The sequence below is a fragment of the Chionomys nivalis genome, chromosome 19, assembly GCF_950005125.1.
Source record: "Chionomys nivalis chromosome 19, mChiNiv1.1, whole genome shotgun sequence".
Classification (NCBI taxonomy): Eukaryota; Metazoa; Chordata; class Mammalia; order Rodentia; family Cricetidae; genus Chionomys; species Chionomys nivalis.
In genome coordinates this window covers 62,650,427-62,671,056 of record NC_080104.1, presented here as the reverse complement: position 1 = coordinate 62,671,056, position 20,630 = coordinate 62,650,427, and positions in this window count along the sequence as shown.

The window sequence follows — 20,630 nt, the reverse complement described above, 5'->3', positions numbered from 1 at the left end:
GATGTCCCTCACCCAGCCATTCTCCTTTTCCTTTTTTGGGGGGATTTATTTATGTGAGTGTTGTGCTTGTGTTTGTGTACCACAAGTGTGCCTGGTGCCCAGGGAGGCCAGAAGAGGTTGGTGGGTGCTTTAGACCAGGAGTTCTGATGTTTGTGAACCACCATGTGGGTACCGAGAGTTGAACCCTCTGAGCCACCTCTCCAACCCTGTAGATAATGAGGGGGCTGGAGCAAAGGCTCGGTGATGAAGACCACTTGCTGCTCCTCCAGAGGGCCTGAGATTGGTTCCTAAACCTACATTAAGGGGCTCACAACTGGTCATCACTCCAGCTCCAGGGTATCTAACCCCCTCTTCTGGTTTCCATGGACACCTGCGCAGGAGGGGCACTCTTCACGCAGGTAGACATGGACACATAAATTTTAAAAACTCATTTTAAACTGGGCATGATGCACACACCTTTTTAATCCCAACACTCAGGAGGCAGAGGCAAGCGGATCTCTGTGGATTTGAGACCAGGCAGGTCTACAAAGTGAGTTCTGGGACAGCTAGGACTGTTACTCAGAGAAACTCTGCCTCAAAACAAACCAAAATGCAAAAAACAAACAACAAAAACAAAAAAACTAACACCACCCCACACAAAAAATAAACAAATAAATAAGTTAGTGACTGAGAAAGAAAAGGGGGTAAAACAACCCTCAAACATTGGGGCAATGTGCTAGGTAGTTTTATGTCAATCTGATAGAAACTGAAGCCATCTGAGACGAGGGAGCCACAATTTTAAAAATGCCTCATAAGATGGGACTGTAGACAAGTCTGTAGGTCATTGTCTTGTTAGTGTTCTATTGTTGTGAAGAGACACTCTTATGAAGGAAGACATTTGATTGGGTGACTTACATTTCCAGAGTTTAGCCCATTGCCATCCTCTTGTTTGAGGAAGGAACAATCTACTTCTCTATTCCTGGAGCACAAGGTCTGGCAACTAGCCACACCTGTTGACAATAGCCTTGAGAGAGCAGAATTCTGATTTATAACTAGGGGGGGACTTTTGTCTGAGGTAGAAGCACAATAACCTTGAAGGAACTAGAAACAAGTTCCAACTCTCTGACCTTTGGTCAGCGTGGAAACGGGCCTTTTTTGGCCTCCATAGCCCTGGGTTCTATAAGATTGCAGGCTGAGCAAGCCAGTAAGCAGCTCCCTCCATGGCCTCTGCATCAACTCCTGCCTCCAGGCCCCTGCCGACTTCCTTAGATGATGAACAGTGATGTGGAGGTTACTTTGCTGAGAGGTTTCATTGCAGCGATTGTCACCCTGGCTGAGACAGGCAGTGACAGAAAAGACAGTGTTAGGCAGAAGAAAACCCTTAAAGATGGAGATGCCTTGAATTGATAGTATTGTTGATTAACAAGGTCTCGCTGTACAGTCTCAAACTGATTTCAAATCCCATGTCTGGCTAACTCTGTAGCAGCAGCAATAGAACTGAGAAAAATTAAAACTTGGTTAGGTGGGGTTGGCTCACGCCTTTAATCCCAGAATTCAGTGGGTAGAGACACTATCCCTAAATAAAAGACTGAAAGAAAATCAATGTTGCAGGAAGCAGAGCACGGAATGAAACAGACAGAACAAAGAAGGTGCTGCTTCTGGCTTTGTGGGTCCGAGGAGGGGCCCTAGAAGGCGTCCAGGTGCCCCCTACTCCCTGGAGCCAGGCAGCCATTTTTTTACTCTGTCCATCTTCAGGTTTGTATGTGGTCTGCATCAGCCTCCATCCGTCCGTTCAGAGCTGGTGGTGTGTGTGCGCACACGTTTCCAGATGAGATTTCTCTGTGTAGCTTTGGCGCCTATCCTGGAACTCACTCTGTAGACCAGGCTGGCCTCGAACTCACAGAGATCCGCCTGCCTCTGCCTCCCAGGTGCTGGGGTTAAAGGTGTGCACCACCGCCTGGCTGCTCACGTGTTCTTATGCCCAAATCCCAGTCTCCCGATGGCATGGACTCCCTGCTTGTCTGCATACGGCTATCTGTGGACTCAGGATTCTACGCCAGGGCACCGCTCCTCAGGGCGCTCCTACCCGCTCTGCAGCTGGCCGCCCGTGAGGTCTTGCTGGACCTTGAGCTGACCTGGGCTGTGGAACAAGGGACAGTCCAGGGACCTCGAGGCTTCCCAGCCCAGGGACCTTCCTCTGGGGCTGCCCTCAAAGGCTCTGGGCTCTCTGCCTGCTTCCCACCCCACCACCCTCACAAGGCACTAAAGGCTCTGGCAAACAAAAGCCTGATCTCTGGCCTCCTAGGCGAAAGGAGTCCAAAGTCCTTTTCCTTGGTTTGGAAGTGTGGGGTGCCGAGGAGCCGGTGAGGTTGGGTAAAGAAAAGCAAAGTCTGTTTCATTCGCTCAGTCTCTCAGGAATCTGTGTTCTCTGGTCAGAAAACTGACTTCCCCTGCCAGGGCCACCGTCCTTGGCCACAGCTGCTGCTGCTGCTGGGCCTATGGGGATGTGGGAGGTGATGGGACCTCCCCTCTGAGCTGAAGGTGCACTACGGAGGGTCTTTAGGACATTCTTCTATTTATTTTTTCTTCGTTCTTCTGGGCAAAGTATGAAATAACACAGGCTAGCTTTGTAGCTCAGGATAACCCTTTTAATCTTCCTGCCTCCATTTCCCAAGTGATGTGGCTGTACCAGGTATGAGACACGGTGCTTGGCCAGGAGATTTTAAAACATAACCGTTTGCAGTTCTGGTGACAGAACTCTGGGCCTCATGCTAAGGAAGAGTTCTATCGTTCCACTCCCAGGCCCTGCCCTGCACTGTAGTATCTCTCTCTCTCTCTCTCTCTCTCTCTCTCTCTCTCTCTCTCTCTCTCTCTGCCTCTCTCTCTCTCTGCCTCTCTGCTATTTTGTAACAGCTGAATGTCCTGGAAGTCACTCTGTAGACCAGGCTGGCCTTGAACTAACAGAGACCCTCCTGCCTCTGCCTCCTGAGTGCTGGAGTTAAAGGTGTGCACCACCACCACTTGACCCTCTCTCTTTTTTGGTACAGAGTCTCCCTAGGGTCCCCAGGATGACTTCGAACTCTTGTGCTCAAATAATCCTCCTGCCTCAGTTTCCTAAGAGACTGGGAATAGAGTATACACCATAGCACTTGGCCTGAGGACAGATTTACAAAATTTATTTTAAGTGTGTGTTTGTGGCTCACTGAGTATGGGTTTGCGCTCTCAGACTTCAACAGAAGGCCTCAGACCTGGATCTGGGGTGAAAACATTGTGAGCCGCTGTGGGTGGGGGCGTGGGGTGCTGGGAACTGCACCCGGGTTCAGTGCCAGAGCAGTGCGGGTTCTAAACATGAGAGGCATTACTCTAGTCAGCAAGGGACTTGCTTTTGTTGACGCCTCATGAGGCCAGTGTGGATCCATAGGGAAGAAAAGGGTAAAGAGCTAAGAATGTGAGGTTGAGGCAGAACAGAAGAAAAACAAGTGACCTCAGAGACGGAGAGGGATGGAGGCCTCTGAGCCCTGCTGGAGAAGGCTGGCTTTTCTAGTCTCTGGGGGCAGGAGAAGACTTGCGTGGCCTCCTCCCTCTGCCCAAGTGAGAGGCTACGTAGGTCTCTGGCTCCTTCCCCATCTCCGCCGTGTGGCGTGTGTGGAATGCTCCGCTCACTGCTCACAAGCAGCTGGAGACTGAGATAACTCCCTCCCTGGAATCTAGAGAATTCGGGGTGCTGTAGAGAGAGAGCTAGCAAGAGAGCCAGAAAAGAGAGGGAGTTGGCGTCAACGCCTCTCAGCCTCTCCTGAGCTGTCAGCGGGACCTGGACAGGATCCGTCTCTGAAAGAGCTGGGCCCCAGCCTGGGGGAGGGGCGGACGGCAGTCTTAGAGAAGGGTCCCTGGGATGCTGGTATGTATTCGTGTTTGCAGGGACCACTTCCCAAAGAGACAGCAAGTGCGGCAAAGTGGAGCCGGAGCCACGTTGCTCCCACCACGCCGGGCAGTTGGGAACTGAGGCAGGACACTCGGGAGTCCGTGATTTCTAGTCCTTCACCTCTCTCAGCTGAGCAGGCACCAGTGCGTTCCACATCCTTCCAGGTAGATTACAGGACAGCAGTGCCCAGGCCGCTGAGAGCTCGGTGCCTGATGGCGGGGAGCCATCTCTGAACCCTGAGTGGCAGTGTCTCGGGTGCCTGATGGCGGGGAGCCCACCTGGCCCAGCCTCTGTTTTCAGTTCCTGTCACTCCTTTTGGCAAGAGTGTCACAAACACGGGTGTTTGTGATCCACAGCTGTTGCTCAAACTGTCGCCTTGTAACTCGAGACTATGAATGCTGGTCACAGGAACACTTGTCAACTGAGGAAGAAAAAGACGCCTGCCCACTGTTGCGGTCTGAATCAGGCATGTCTCCAGGAGCTCAAGGGGTCCCCCCACCCCCATAGCAGAATTCAGAGGTGGAGCCTTTAGGGGTAATTGGATCACAGTTTGGTACCTGGCCTCGAATTTGGTACCCAGCTGGGGATGACAATGAATTCCCAATCCTCCTGCCTCTACCTCTAGAATAATAGGTGTGTACCATCTTGTCTGTGGTTTGGTTTTTTAAAAACAGCATCTTGCTGTGTAATCCATGTTGGTCTGGAATTTACGGTACAGGTCAGGAAGACCTGAAACTCAGGAAGACTTTCTGCCTTGGCTCCTTCAGTGATGGGTTTAAGTGCTCGGCAGGCTCTCTGCCCCTGAAGTGTATCCCCAGAGATATTTATTTCCTAGGGATGCTTTTGCCTTTTCTGTATTTATGTTACACATACGTGTTATTTACGTGTATTTATGTTGTACATACATGTGCACGCACACACACACACCACGGCACTCCAGTGAAACTCAGAGGACAACTTTTGGGAGTTAGCTCGTCCTTTCCACCATGTGGTTCGCAGAGATTGAACTCAGGTCATAGGGCTTCACGCTCCTTTACCCCCTGAGCCAGCTCTCTGACTCAGACTTTTCCTTTTATAAAACCACACTTTAGGAAGAGTATTGAGGAAAAGTTTCCAGAGCTGAGTTCAGTTTCTAAACGAGCGTCCTTCAGACTGTGTCTATTCCCTTCTCCCAGGGGAGAAGAATCCTGCTGCCCCAGAAATCAGCATGCCTGGGTGCACATGGCTGAGGACGTCATCACAGGCACACTTGAGTTCCCATGTTTAACCTCATGCTCAATGTCCTCGGGGACCACACTGCAGTCAGACAAACCTGTGAAATGCACCTCCAAGCACACACCTCAGAGGCATCTCCCGTGATCACCAAGTTCAGTCTAAGGACACAGAATTGATCACCCAGTTGGATGTGGCTGAACGACATCTCTCCTCAGTCTCCCGCAGGCTTCATTTACTCGAAACAGTGGTGCAATTCTTGCAGCAAGATATCAGCAAGCAGCTGGGCAGTCGTGGTGCATGCCTTTGATTCCAGCACTCAGGAGAGAGGCAGAGGCAGGAGGAGCTTTGAGTTGGAGACCAGATGATCTAAAGAGGGAGTTCCTCTTTTTTTTTTTAAAAAAGATTTATTTATTTATTTTGTATACAGTGTTCTGTCTGCATGTATGCCTGCAGGCCAGAAAAGGGCACCAGATTTTTTATTTATTTGTTTGTTTATTTATTTATTATGTATACAATATTCTTTCTGTGTATATGCCTGAAGTCCAGAAGAGGGCACCAGATCTCATTACAGATGGTTGTGAGCCACCATGTGGTTGCTGGGAATTGAACTCAGGACCTCTGGAAGAGCAGCCAGTGCTCTTAACCTCTGAGCCATCTCTCTAGCCCCTGTAACAACCTTTCTTGTTGGACAATCTTGGGATTACCATCCTGCAAATAATGACCCAGAGACTTGGTGTGGGAGGTCCTTCTGTATATGTGTTGCTTTGATTGGTTAATGAATAAAGAAGGTGCTTTGGCCTGTGACAGAGCAGAATAGAGCTAGGTGGGAAAACTAAACTGAACGCTGGGAGAGAGAAGGCAGAGTCAGGGGGAAGCCATGTAGCTGCCACAGGAGATAGACACCTCCCCTGGAACCCGCTGAAACTTTGCTGGTAGGTCACGACCTGTGATGCACAGATCAATGGAGATGGGTTAGTTTAGGATATAAGAGCTAGCTAGAAAATACGCTTAAGCTATTGGCCAAGCAGTGATTTAAATAATATAGTTTCTGAGTGATTATTTCAGGTCTGGGCAGCTGCGAACAAAGAAGCAGCCATCTGCCAACAGAGACTTATTAATTATGAAAGTCTTTAGCCTAGATTTGTCTCAACTAGCTCTTATAACTTAAGTTAACCCATACCTTTTAATCTGTGTCCTGCCACGTGGTGTTACCTCTCTCCCATCTTCTACCTCTAGTTCCTTCTCTGTTGTCTGGATGGCAGCTCTGCCTTTTTTCTTCCCCAGGTCCTCTCTGTCTCCAGAAGTCCCGTCTAAATTCTTTCTGCCTAGCTACGCCATGCAGTTCTTTATTAAGCCAATCAGAGGGTGCCTTGGGTAAGACACATCTTTACCATGTAAACAGATATTCTGTAACAGGGAATCACACGGCTTTCCATGAACCGGTGAGCATCGCGTGACAGGTGGGCAGGAGTCCCATCGATCTCCCAGGTGCATTGGATGAATCCAATCAAAGCTGGCAGAAGGGTCGCCAGCCAAGACTGCTGTCCTCGCTATAACTAGGTGTATGGGTCATTTCTGAAATGGTCAAATTCAAGAGAGAAATACCCAAAGCCTGGCATGTGAGTCTGGGGACTGTGACCAGGTGGTGGTGGTGCACGCCTTTAATCCCAGCACTCAGGAGGCAGAGGCAGGCAGATCTCTGTGAGTTTGAGGCCAGCCTTGTCTACAAAGGGAGTTCCAGGACAGGCTCCAAAGCTACGGAGAAACCCTGACTCAAACAAAAAAAAGTTCTGGAGACTGTGCCCAAAGGGGACACCACTTTGAGAAAAGAGTGTGTCTTTATTTTAGTTTTAGTTTTTTGAGACAAGTTTCTCTGTGTAACAGCCCTGGCTGGCCTTGAACGCACAGAGATCCGCCCGCCTCTGCCTCTGAAGTGCTGGGATTAAAGGAGTGCACCACCACCACTTGGTAAGAATAGGCCTTTATTTAGGTAACCTCAAAGGGTTAAAAGTCTAAAAGAAAGTTGGTCATGCTTCAGATCTCTTTGTCAGCCGTATTAGTGAATCATCACCCGCAGTATTACACCAAGGCGTCAGTTTATCCTTTAATCGATACGACAAGCATTAAGGGGGAGGGAAAGGCATGTGGGGGAGAATCGCTACATCAGGGTTGGGAAAACTTTGCCAGGCAAAGGACCTACATCAAGATCGGAACGGAAGCACATTAACATGAGCGATAGAGGGGGACGCCTGATCACCGGGTATCGTGGGGTCTGTCAGTCCCTGGTCACTACAAGGGCTAGTTCCAGGACAGGCTCCAACGCTACAGAGAAGCCCTGTCTCGGGAAAAAGGAAACTGAGATATGCTTTAGAAACAGTCAATGAGAGCCGGGCAGTGGTAGCGCATGGCTACCGCTGCTTTAAACAGCAGCAGAGACCACGCCCAAGTGGGCTGGTATCTTAAAGACTATTGGCTAAAGGAGCAGAAGGAGTTCCCGCAGCACTTACCCAAACTGTGCTAACAAGGCTATGATGCAGATGATGTCTGACTGACTGGAAATTCATTGACCTGCCAACCAGTCTTCCGTTTCTCACCCAGGAGACTTCTTATTAGATTCCGCAAGACAAAGAAACGGCAACACAGCTTACACAGTATACAGCATGAAGAAAGGATGATTTGATATAGTTTTATTGTTCTTAATAGGTTTTCTGTCCACCCCCCATGATAAGTTTTTCCACAGTGCAGTAAACCAGAGTTGAAAAGGCGTAGCGACAGGTATATTGAGCAAAGCAACCCCAGGTGGATTCACTGGTTTCAGAGAATGAGGCCAGAGAAGTTGTGCACCAGAACCAGGGCAGGAAGGTTTTATAGATTGTAGTCGAGGGGTGATGACCTATCTACCATAAACTGGGTTTGTGCCCAAGTTTGGTCAAAAATGGAGTTCTTAGGTGGGGTCTTGGGTAGCTGGCAGCCACAAGGGAGGAAGTTGTAATAGTCAAGAGTGTGGAACTAGGTTGTTGGTGCCTTTGTTAGGAGACTCTCTGAGCAGGTAAAGGTTTGGAGACAGAGGGGTGGGGGTGGGCCTGACTGGATCATGCAAGACTGAGCTGGAGGCTCCAATGGAACTATTTATTATTATTATTATTATTACTATTTTGTTTTCAACACAGGGTTTCTCTGTAGCCCTGGCTGCCCTGGAACTCACTCTGTAGACCAGGCTGGCCTCTAACTCACGGAGATCTGCTTGTCTCTGCCTCCTGAGTCCTGGGATTAAAGGAATGCACCACCACCGCCAGGCTTGATATAGTTTTAAACAGATGATGAAAGGGAATACGTTCAGCTCACAAAGTCCTTCTCCTCCTTGAAATGAGTATAGTCTAAAATTTAGAAACGAGATCAAATGGGGTAATGTTAGGTGATAAGTGCTTGGTTGGAGCCTCTGGCTCACCCCTGCATGGTCCTAGAAGCCCTGGGTTCTCCTTCTCTCTCTCCCCCTCTCTCTTCACCTCTCTCTCTTCCTCCCTCCCTTCCCCCTCTCTCCTCTCTCTCTCCTGCCCACTCAGAATGTCTCCTAACAAAGGAAAGACACCAAAAAGCCCAGTTCCACATTCTTGACTATTGTGACTTCCTCTCCTATTACCCAGTCACCCAAGTCCCCGCCTAAGCACCCAGCTATTGATTGTACTTGGGCACAAACCCAGCTTGTGGCAGACCTCTTGCCTACAATCTATTAAACTCTCCTACTCTGCCCTGGGTGCCTGACTTCTCTGGCCTCGATTTCTGGAACTCTAGAACCCGCCTGGGAGTTGCTTTGCTCAATTTACTTGTTGTTATTCTTTCTCAACTCAGCTTGATCTGGCTTACTGTGTCGGCAGAGAAATTTATTATCAGGAGGCAGAAAACCTATGAATAAAAAAAGGGCAGAATGTAGGCAAAAAAACAAAACAAACCCAAAACCAAAAAAACACATGAGTCATGAGAGAGGGCATGAAGTCATTTTTTCCCTCGAGTTTCAACTCTGTCATAGTTTTTTTTCTTGTGGTAGGTCTGTGGATTCAGCTTTCTGGGTATTGCCACGATGGACCTGGCCCTGGCCAGCCTGCCTCACCTGCCCCACTGTAGACAGGTCTAGTACCACGAACTCACTTATGAATCCTCTGCTTCCCGGCTGCTGTGGGGTGAGCCCCCCTCCCTCCCCCGTGCTTCTCCCACACCCTGGGCTGTAGCTTTGGGAACCACGGTCTCAGATCCAGGTGCAGGAGAAACCTTCTTCCCTTTTAAGTGGGTTTCCCAGGCATTTTATCACAGCAATACAAATTAGACTGAAACACAGCCTTAAAGATTTTGATGTCATGTGCCTTCAGTCCCTGGAAAATCCCTGTAATCCTTCACCAGGGATGGTGAGGCAGGTGGAGACTCTGAGTCCCAGGTCATCCTGGGCTATAGGGTGAGGCCATATCTCAAATAATTCTGGTTGTTAAAAATACAACTTCTCTCCAGGTGACTCCTTTAATCCTAGCATTCGGGAGGTAGAGGCAGGCGGATCTCTGTGGGTTCAAGGCCAACCTGGTCTACCAGAGCTAGTTCCAGGACAGGCTCCAAAGCTACAGAGAAACTTTGTCTCAAAAAAAAAAAAAAAAAGAAAAAAGAAAAAATTCTAAGTGGCCCAGACTGGCTTCAAGTCTCCATCTTCCTGCCTTCACTTCTGGAGTCTGGGCTACAGGTGTTTGATAATATTCCCAGCCACTTAAAACCTTGCAGTGTGATCTCCTAGGAGGTGTAGCTGATTTCACATAGCAACCTGGTAAGTATTAACCACCTGTCTGTGGTTTGTGACCTTGCTGATCTACTTAGTATAGTATGGAGCTTGGACGCGTGGAATGCCGTTCATTTACAATTAAGGCGTTTAGCCAGGTGTGGTGGTGCACAGTCGCCACCCCAGCACTCAGGAGGTGGAGACTCCGCCAGGTGTGGTGGTGCACAGTCGCCACCCCAGCACTCAGGAGGTGGAGACTCCGCCAGGTGTGGTGGTGCACAGTCGCCACCCCAGCACTCAGGAGGTGGAGACTCCGCCAGGTGTGGTGGTGCACAGTCGCCACCCCAGCACTCAGGAGGTGGAGACTCTGGGCCAGGTGCTCAAGGTCAGTCTCAGTTACTAGCAATCTGGAGGACAGTTTACATTGTGGGGACTGGAGAGATGGCTCAGTTGTGAGAGTACTTTCCATTATGCAGAGAGCACCATGTGCTATGTGTACAGTGTCTGGGGAGGACAGAAGAGGGGGTTTCATCCCCTGGAACTGGCGTTACAGGCATTTGTGAACCACCCTGTGTGGGTGCTGGGAGCCATGCTCCAAACCTCCCTAAGAGGAGCAGACACCCTTAACCACTGAGCCATCTCTCCAACCCCATATAATATAATACTTTTTACCTCCTGGATTGAGACTCAGAAATATTTTTGGCTTACTGTCTGTTTGCACTGGATCCTTTGAGACAGGGTCTCACTATGTGGTCCTGGCAGCTCTGGCTATCCTCCGGTCCATCCTCCCGTCCATGCCGCCCATGTGCCAGGATTACAGGCAGGCACCACCACATCCAGGGAGATTTAGCCATCTTGAAAGCTCTTTCAGAAACACCCAGAATTCAGGGGACCAGGATGCCATGTTCCATCTAGCGGCTGAGACTCCAGGTTCCACGGCTAGCAGAAATCAGGTAAGAGAAAACTTCCTAAAGACAGCCTTTCAGGAGAAAGACATTTTCTTTTCTTTGTTCTTTGCTCATTCTCAAAGGAAACCTCCGAGTTCCAGGCAGATGTGGCCGCTGAGACCGGGGACTCAATACGGACACAACCGCGTTCTAAGAGCCCCGCATGGCCTATTCAGCACTTGCTCTGTACTGAGGAGGACTGAGGGAAGTATTTTATTCAAGCCTTAAAAGTACCCTTAGTTTATCATCTGAAGCACAGTCGTTTGGAAACAATGAATTATCAATGTCTAATGCAAGGTCCCACAATAAAGACTTTGGGGGAACTTCCTGGTCTGCTTAGAAAATTGATGGTCATTTCAAACCTTCAAAAGCCCAAAGATTGTTGAACAAGCCTTTCTGTTCCCAGCCAAAGATTTTATTTTATTTTATTTTATTTTTGGTTTTTTGAGACAGGTTTTCTCTGTAGCTTTGGTTCCTGTCCTGGAACTAGCTCTTGTAGACCAGGCTGGCCTCGAACTCACAGAGATCCGCCTGCCTCTGCCTCCCGAGTGCTGGGATTAAAGGTGTGCGCCACCATCGCCCGGCTCAGCCAAAGATTTTAGTCACTGCCCAAACTCAGTCAGATTCACTCAGTCTGCCTCTTCTGCTTTTCTTGCCGGAGATTTTGTTTTGTTGTGAGATTACCTAGTCTCAGAAAAATGAAAATCCTCCTGCTTCAGCATCCTGAATCCTGAGATCACAGGCATTATACATCCCGAATCCTGAGGTCACAGGCATTATACATCCCAACTCCTGAGATCACAGGCATTATACATCCTGAATCCTGAGGTCACAGGCATTATACATCCCGAATCCTGAGGTCACAGGCATTATACTCTATTCCTGGCTTGTTCGAGATATTTTCAAATTCCAGACACTGTAGAATTTCATCTGTATGGTCTTTGGCCTGGCCTTCAGTCCTCACTAACTCCTTGTAGGCTGAAAGCACAGAGTCAACGCACAGTTTGCTGTAAGACATTCTATGAAGGTTTAAAACAACACAGTCAAGCTGATGAAACAGCCCGGTGGGTAAATGAACTAACTGTTCATTACCGGGTAAAGGCGCTTGCTGCTGAGCCTGGCAACCTGGATTCAATCCATGGACCAACAGCAGGCAGGAACAGACTCCAGGAAGCTGTCCTCTGACCTCCATAAGTAAGCTATGTATCCAGGTGCACCCCATACAAATAAACATAACTTTAAAAACAAACCAATATAAGTAAAGACAAACTGATGTTTTCTAATCAGGCTAGCAGTTCATACTTGTAATCCCAGTACTTAAGAAGTCGAGGCAGGAGGATTGCCACATGTTAGAGGCCAATCTAGGCTATGTAACAAATTGCAGGTAGGTCTAAAGAGTTAGAGTCTGTCAATCACTTAACACTAATCAAAACTCCAGTAATGTGTAACCCACTCCCCTACCGCCAGTGCCTGAGGTTACAGACTCCACGGTGCTGAAAAGACTGCATATTCTTCAAGGATTCCTCTGTGCCCTTCATAGCCCCCAGCTGAGGTTTTGGTGAGAATTAGTGGGCAGAAGAAAGAAGGCTGGCATTCCAGGTTATAGAGTCTGGCAAAAATAAGAGTATTAATGTACTGCTTCTCATTAGGAGAGATCCATTAGCCACAAAGTGCTGTAGACATCCTTGTAGAAAAATCACACAACCTATGGGGCTGGAGATGGCTCAGTGGTTAAGACCACTGACTGCTCTTCCAAAGGACCTGAGTTCAAATCCCAGCACCCACATGGCAGCTCACAACTGTCTGTAACTCCAACATCTGACACCCTCACACAGACATAAATGCAGGCAAAACACCAAGGCACACAAGACAGATAAATTATTTAAAAGAAAAATAAAGCTTACACAGCCTAACAAAACAAAACCCTGGGACTCCCAGAGTCAGGAGCTTCCTGGCCTGGTTCCTGAGCTGAAGTGTTCAGTTGGAACGGCAGCGTCTCCTCACACTGACAGCCAAAGTGAGCAAAGCCAGGCCCATGTTCATCTGCAGAACACTCTAGAAAATGCAAACTTGTCTCTGTATCTCTGTAGAGGCAGGAAGCCAGTCAGTGTTTGCTTGGGAATGGGGGAAAGAGAGAAGGAAGAAAGGGGGTTGAGGGATGTGCACTCTGTCTAGGGAGATCTGGCTCCACACATGACAGCACTTACCCAAGGGCCCGAACTCTGTTTTCCCTCCTCCTCCTGCTCCTCCTCCTGCTCCTCCTCCTCCTTCTCCTCCCTCCTCCCCCTCCCCCTCTTCCTTCTCCTCCTCCTTCTTTTTGTTTCAGACAGGTTTCAAATATTCTGGCTTGACCTTGAACTTGCTACACGCTCAAGATCACCTTGGTTACAGACGTGAATCACCATGCCTGGCTAAAATACATGCTTTACATTTCTGCAGTTTATTATATGATGTTTATCATCAAATAATGTTTTTGTTCGATATTTTTTAGGGAGAACCAGGTGTGGGAGCTCCTATGTGTAACACAAGTACAGGGGGAGGCAGATGCAGGAGGATTGCCTCAAGTTTCAGGCTAGGCAGGGATATATCGCAAGACCCTGTCTCAAAAAGGATAGGAAAACACACTGAAAGGGTAGAAGCTGGAAGGACAGCAGGCAGCTGCAGAGGTGTGGCCCTACAGCTCGAGGCCCAGGTCATAAAAATAAAGTATTTCAGCTAGAAGGTCTCAAGGCTGACAACCAGAACTCAGAGGTAAAGTAAGTTTTAGCCAACTGTCTAGGCCTGGTGTTGATAGGTGTCCTCGAGCTCACTGTGCAGTCCAGGCTGTCCTGGAGCTCACTGTGTATCCCTGGCTGTCCTGAAGCTCACTATGTATCTCTGGCTGTCCTGGAGCTCACTGTGCAGCCCTGACTGCCCTGGAGCTCACTGTGTAGCCCAGGCTGTCCTGGAGCTCACTGTGTAGCCCAGGCTGTCCTGGAGCTCACTGTGTAGCCTAGGCTGTACTCTGGAATTCACTGTGTAGCCCAGGCTGTACTCTGGAACTCACTGTGTAGCCTAGGCTGTACTCTGGAACTCACTGTGTAGCCCAGGCTGTCCTGGAGTTCACTCTGTAGCACAGGCTGTCCTGGAGCTCACTGTGTAGCCCAGGCTGGCCTCAAACTCACAGAGATTCCCCTGCCTCTGCCTCCTAAGGAAGCTTCACTTAGGTGCAAGGCTTCTTCCTTTTCTTTGCGTCACTTACAGCATAGCCACGCTTAGCTGGGACAGGGACGTGTGGTATTTCTGACAGAAGGCTACCATTGTCCCTGGTAACCCTTCTCCCTTTCTCCTCTTTTTCTTCTTGTCCTCTCTGTCCTTCTCTTTGCTGAGACAGGGTCTTGAGTAGCCCAAGTTGGCCTCACACCCACTGTGCCCTTACACCCCTACTCTGCGTGTCTCCGCCTGGGCCTTCAGGCGTGCTCCTCACATCCTGTTCATCCTTGTTCAGCAGTCCAGCCACCCAGGCGTGCTGCAGCTCTGCTTCGCCCCCAGGAATCCGCAGGAGCAGGCAGTGGCTCTGCCCATGCTGTCAATCAGAGGGCCTTGCAGCTTCCACTCTCCTCTGCTTAGGTGGAGGCAGGGCTGGACTGGCAGTGGTGGCAAGCCCTGTGCACTTACCCTTCTTTTCAGCAAGTGTTTCCTGGTGTCCCCTTCAGGATCACCACAAGGTGCACAAGATAAACACGGTCTCTGCATACATGCAGTTTGGGACCAAGCAACCCAAGTATAAACAGCAACCCAAAACACTTAAGCTTTAGGGTCAATGGCTTCGCTGCTGCTTCTGCTTCTGCTTGAGCGAGCTTTGTGCTAAGCCTGTGAGCTCTCAAGCAGATCAGCCCTGACAGCGCCCCTCCCCCGCCCCAGGCTGCCAGGGCTCCTCTCTTCCCTCAGGAGATTAACTCTTAGTGTGCAGAAAGTGACAGTGGTCTCCAAAGATGCCCGCTTTAAGTCTAGAGTGGTTCCTTCCCCACCTCAGGAGCAGGGAGGAGGAAGCAGGAGGATTAGGAGTTTAAGGCATCCTTAAATACACAACAAGTTCAAAGCCAGTCCCAGCCACTTTTTTTCTTTTTAAAAAAGAAAAAGTCCAGGACTAGAGAGATGGCTCAGAGGTTAAAAACACTGGCTGCTCTTCCAGAGGTCCTGAGTTCAATTCCCAGCAACCACAAGGTGGCTCACAACCATCTGTAATGAGGTCTGGTGCCAACACTGTATACATAAGTAAATTTAAAAAAGAAAAAGAAAAAATCCAGGTGTCTGGGTAGCTCATCACTGTATACCCACTCCCAGCCCTCCCTGCAGAGACAAGTCAGCCTCCTCCAGCCCTCCCTGCAGGGACAAGTCTCCCTCCCCCAAGCCCTCACTGCAGAGACAAATCTCCCTCCCCCAGCTCTCACTGCAGAGACAAGTCACCCGCCCCTAGTCCTCACTGCAGAGACTAGTCACCCGCCCCTAGTCCTCACTGCAGAGACTAGTCATCTGCCCCTAGTCCTCACTGCAGAGACTAGTCATCTGCCCCTAGTCCTCACTGCAGAGACTAGTCACCTGCCCCTAGTCCTCACTGCAGAAACAAGTCTCCCTCCCCCAGCCCTCACTGCAGAGACAAATCAGCCTCTTCCAGCCCTCACTGCAGAGACAAGCCAGCTGCCTCTAGTCCTCACTGCAGAGACATGGGGAGTCCACAGGGCGCTTCTGGGAGAGATCGTCTGCCTCTGGAAATGGATGTGCTATTTGTAACTAAGGCGTCTGGTCAGCATCAGGAAGTGAGTCTCCCGTACGTGCAGCAGGGAGAAAACTCCCTGTGACCCGATGACGTCCAAAGTCAGAACCTTCCAGCACCTTCAGTTAACTGTCCTCTTATGCTACCACCACAGCGTTTCTTGGGGTAGCCCTGGCTGTCCTGGAATTCGCTCTGTAGACCAAACTAGTCTGAGATCTGCCTGGCTCTGCCTCCCAAGTGCTGTGATGAAAGGCGTGCGCCATTATGCCCAACCAACCACAACATATTCTGTATCTTTCTCCTTTCCTCCTGTTAGAGTCCAGCCCTTCAAGGTGAGCATACACGATTGCTGGGCTCAGGCTCAGTTGGAAACATGCTTGCTTATCATACACAAAGCCCTGGGTTCTGTCCCCAGCGCTACATAAAGCAGACATCATATTCATCCTGTCTGGGGATGGAAGCAGGAAGATCAAAGTCGTCTTTGGCCACAGAATGAGATGGAGACCAGCTTATGCTATAGGAGATACTATCTTACCACAAGAAAAAAATAATGCATGTATATTTATTTAGGAAAAATTTAGATAGTTCAGGTTGGTTTTGTGGTTGTTTTGAGAAAGAGACCTCCCCCCAAAAAGTTTAATGGCTTAAAAAAGCCAAATGTTGTGGTGTGTGTCTTTAATCCTAGCTCTCAGGAGGCAAAGGCAGAGGTCCCTGGGTTCCAGGACAACCTGGTCTACACAATGTGTTCCAGGACAGCCAGGAGAGAGAGGTAGAAAAGGGTCTCACTGTGTAGCCCCGGCTGCCTGGCTGACCTGGAACTCCACCGCCTCTTCCTTCCCATGATTAAAGGGGTGCACAATTGTGTCTGGCCTCGACAGCCCTGTTTTATACAGTGCTGGGCTTGAATCCAAGGCATTGTGCATGCGAGGCAGGTACCCTGCCAACTGAGACACATCCACAGCCCCTCATTTTAATTCCTGAGTCTGTTCTCTAAACCTGCCTTGGCATTCACCCCATCTCCACTCTGCCCCAGGTTCCAACTCTCTTGAGCTTAGTCTTGAGCAGGAGCCGGGCACAGGGGACGTTGACCTTCACTGGGGATTCCAACACTACAGTCTCCCCCTGGAGTCTCCTGAGGCCCAGGTTCACGTTAGTCCTACAGTGAGGAGACTCTAGGGAAGGATGCATGGCTGCATGAGCAGATGCTTTTGGAAGAACAGTCATTTTTATGAGTTTGGCTGAAGCTATTTTTATCATGTGTGCAAAATCAGCTAGCTATGAATTCTGGATACTTTAGCAATTAAACAGCGATAAAACCGCAGTCGCAACTAACATAAGCAAAAGACAACTTGGAAAGGAACACCAGTTTAAGGCGATGAATAGCCTTGTTTGTCTGAAGCAAGGTTGCTGCTGCAACGTGGACCCCGCCCAGTGCTAGGTTCTTTTGACCTTGGCAGGGTGTTTTGCTGTGTGCCCAGCAATGACTCACTTCTTCCCTGGGTCCGGTCTATTTGAATTGCCAAGAAATACGTTAGTACTGGCCTCGTGGCTTTCACTTGGTATGAAAGCGACAAGACATTGAGGCTGTACAGGGTAAACACCCACATGAGTCAGGTGCTCTCGTGCAGGCAGAGTCTTTGTACGTGATCCACACGTGTTTTCCATAATGTTCAGTTTCTGAGGAAATGAAAACACCAAGCGAATAATTTTCACATAGACCCACAGAAGTCTTGACTTTTGTTGGGAGACATTGACCTGGACTTCCAGTGTGGCCTAAAGTTAATCATTTGCCACTTAAAAATTGTCATTTAAAATTTTTTATTTATTACCATTAATTATTATTAGTAATAGCATTTTGGTTTTTTTTGAGACAGGATCTCACTATGTAGCCTTGACTAGCCTGGAGCTCATTGGTAGACCAGGCTGGCCTAAAACTCAGAGCTCCTTTGCCTTTGCTTTCTGAGCGCTGGGATTAAAAGGTGTGTGCCATGTACCACCGCATGCAGCTGAACTTATTTTATGTGTACGAGTGTTTGATTTGCATGTATGTAAGTGTGTCATGTGTGTGCAGGGCCTGTGGAGGCCAGAAGAGAGTATCAGATTCCCTGGAACTGGAGTTACAGATGGCCGTGAGCTTCAGGTAGATGCCGGAAACCTAACCCAGGTCCTCTGCAAGAGTAGCAGGTGCCTTTAACCACTGAGCCACTCCCCCAGCCCCTTATTGGCCATTTTCAGATCTCCGTCCATTCTCTGTCCACAAACAAGAAAGAGAAGTTGCTTGACAGCATTCTCCTGAGAGATGAAGGAAAGAGTTAAGGTCAACATTCTTTCTTTGTTTTATCTCTTCCTTCCTTTCTTTTTTTCAAAACAGGGTTTCTCTGTGTAGCCCTGACTGTCCTGGAACTTGCTCTGTAGCCCAGTCTGGCCTTGAACTCACAGAGATCCGCCTGCCTCTGCCTCCTGAGTGCTGGCATCAAAGGTGTACACCCCCATATGCAATTTAGAGTTCTGTCTAAAAACTATTTTTATTTATGTTTGAGTCTGTGCACAGGTGAGTGCCCATGGAGACCAGAGAGTGCTGGATTGCTAGGAACTGAGTTACAGGTGTTTATGAGTCACCTCACACGGGTCCTGAGAAACAAACTCAGGTCCTCTGGGAGAGCAACAAGTGTTCCTATCCACTGAGCCATCTCTCCAGCCCTGCCTCCAGCAAGTGGATCCATAGAGCAAGCTGACCCCTAGAACTCTGAAGCCCTTGAACTGTCTGTTCTCTTTAGTGATGAGATTACAGGCCTGTGCCACCATGTCAGGCAAGAGTAAACATATTTTAAATTCTCCATCACAGCAGGGCCCGGTGGTGCATTGGGGAGGCAGAGGCAGGCGGATGACTTTGAGTTCTAGGCCAGCCTGGGCTACATAGCGAGTTCCGGGACAGCTAGGGCTACACAGTGAGACCCTGTCTCCAAAACAAGACAAAACAAAAGTTCCCCATCATAGAACTGCCGCGTGGATCCAACTGAGAAAGTCTGGAAAGGGCCTGAGGGCAGCCTGGTACATTATAAGCTGGCCGCTGATTCTAAGGGCCCCTTAGCAAATGACACCAGGAGAGAAAGCGACATTTTGACATTTTCGTTTTGGAGCACAAATGTAAACAGCCTGGCGGCCCTGGCGCTGACCATTCATCCTTTCTGACCCATTCCTCGATATTTGTGGCTTGGGGCTCCTCCCTACCCTCCCCCACTCTGTCAGTTTCTCCACCCCCAGGCCTTTCTCTTCTCCGTTCGCGGTCCGTCTAGGTCACCTGCGCGGCAGCGCCCCCCAGTGGTTTTCTTCATTGCTATCACTGGGAAATCATGGAAGACAGAGTCTATCAATATGGAGGTTTGTCAAGTGTCCAGAACTCAAGAGGGTGAAGGTTGCATCCAGGGAGCCACGCTACATCCCCACCCCCATTTTGGAAAAGTGATATGGAAGAATCCAGAGCTCTGAGAGGGAAGAGTCAACTTGCTTTGTACTTAGGGCAAGTTCCACCATCTCTGGCTCTGGTTGGTTGTTTTTTTTATGAAGAGCCCTGGCCACCCTCCTCCGAGGGCTGGAGGAGACAACACAGAATAGAGATGGCTGGAGAAGGGACCTACCACATGTATTGCTTTCCAACGGCTGTGGTTGCCACCATAGGCCATTTCATTCCTGGCTGGGGTGGGAGGTGAGCCACCAGGATAAAGCTGGGGTTACCTACTTTCTTCCCTCCATCTGGGGGGGGACACCCTAATCCTGTCATTTCCCAGCTCACAGTCCCAGCACTCTTCTTCAGAGTAGGGCCAAGCTAGTGATGAGAGCGGCCAAGCTGCGGTGCTGGTCATCCTCCCTGGGACCAGACTTCCTGCTAAAGCTGCGGTTCAGACCCCGTGCCGCCTCAGCCAGGAGGGGCCCTGCCTCATCCCCAGATCTTAACCTCACCTAGACCTGCTTGAAGTTGTGCTCTCACGGGAGGCCTCACTCAATCTCCTCCCACCCCTCTCACGAGGACGCATCCTGACTCTCTCCTGGCTCCCGTAGCTCTTTCCAGCTCTATCACAGCACTACATGGAGCCTGCCTTCTGTGCCTAGTACACTCCCCCCTGGAGGCGAAGCCCTTGAAGAGAGCACGCTCCATCCCAATCGCTCTGAGCTCTAACAGAGTCCTGCCCCGTGCAAAGTCTTACTAACTCTGTGAAATGGATTAGGAGGCGGGACTCAGATCCTCGGCGACACTTCAGAAAGCCGCAAAGGAAGCTGAGGCCAGCGCAGTTACCGCCCACACGAACTCCAGGGCCCCTCATCTTAGTGGGAGGGAACTGCACTGTGGAGACTCAGCCAAGGGAAAGCAGATGGGACGGGGAGTCAACCTTTCTGAAAGAGAGCGCAGAGCCCGGCTTCCTCTCACGTGCTGAGAGTTGTCACCTCCTCGCCCCACCCCCTGCCGGCCCAATCAGTCAATGTCTTTTGGTTTGGGATTCACAGTTTTCAAACCACCGACCGGAGAAGATGCCTTTTTCATAGAGCAGATCAACTCCTGGAAACTGAAGTTGCCTTTTGGCTTCCGGGGCTTCTGCGGGCCATTGCTAAAGCAGGGGAGCCCTCGCAGTAGAACGCTTTTGTGACAGCCAGTTAAGAAACTGGGATTCTTCTCAGGGAACAAAACCAAAGTTCCAGGAAAGGGGGAAGGGGTGCATTGTTGAGGACTCAGAAAGAGGTCCCGAAAGGACCACCCTTAGTTTTAAACCTTTCTGTTTCCAACTTCAGCCCCCACATCCCACCTTGTCCTCTGCTCTGCAGGGCGGACTCAGCTCTAAGCCTTTGGCTGCAGCCAGCGCCTGCTGCTCACCTCCCGAGCGGCCTTTGTCTGGGGGTCTCTTTGTCTAGAGACCCTTTTGGTCCAGTTTCACACTCTGTCTGCCCTCCCTTTCTCTGGGTTAGGCTGTCCCCTCCCTCTCTGCGGGGGCTGAGAGGCTCAGCGAGGGGAGCGGGGCTGGGTTGCCATGGTCACCTTGAAGCCAGCCGCAGCTGGCCAGG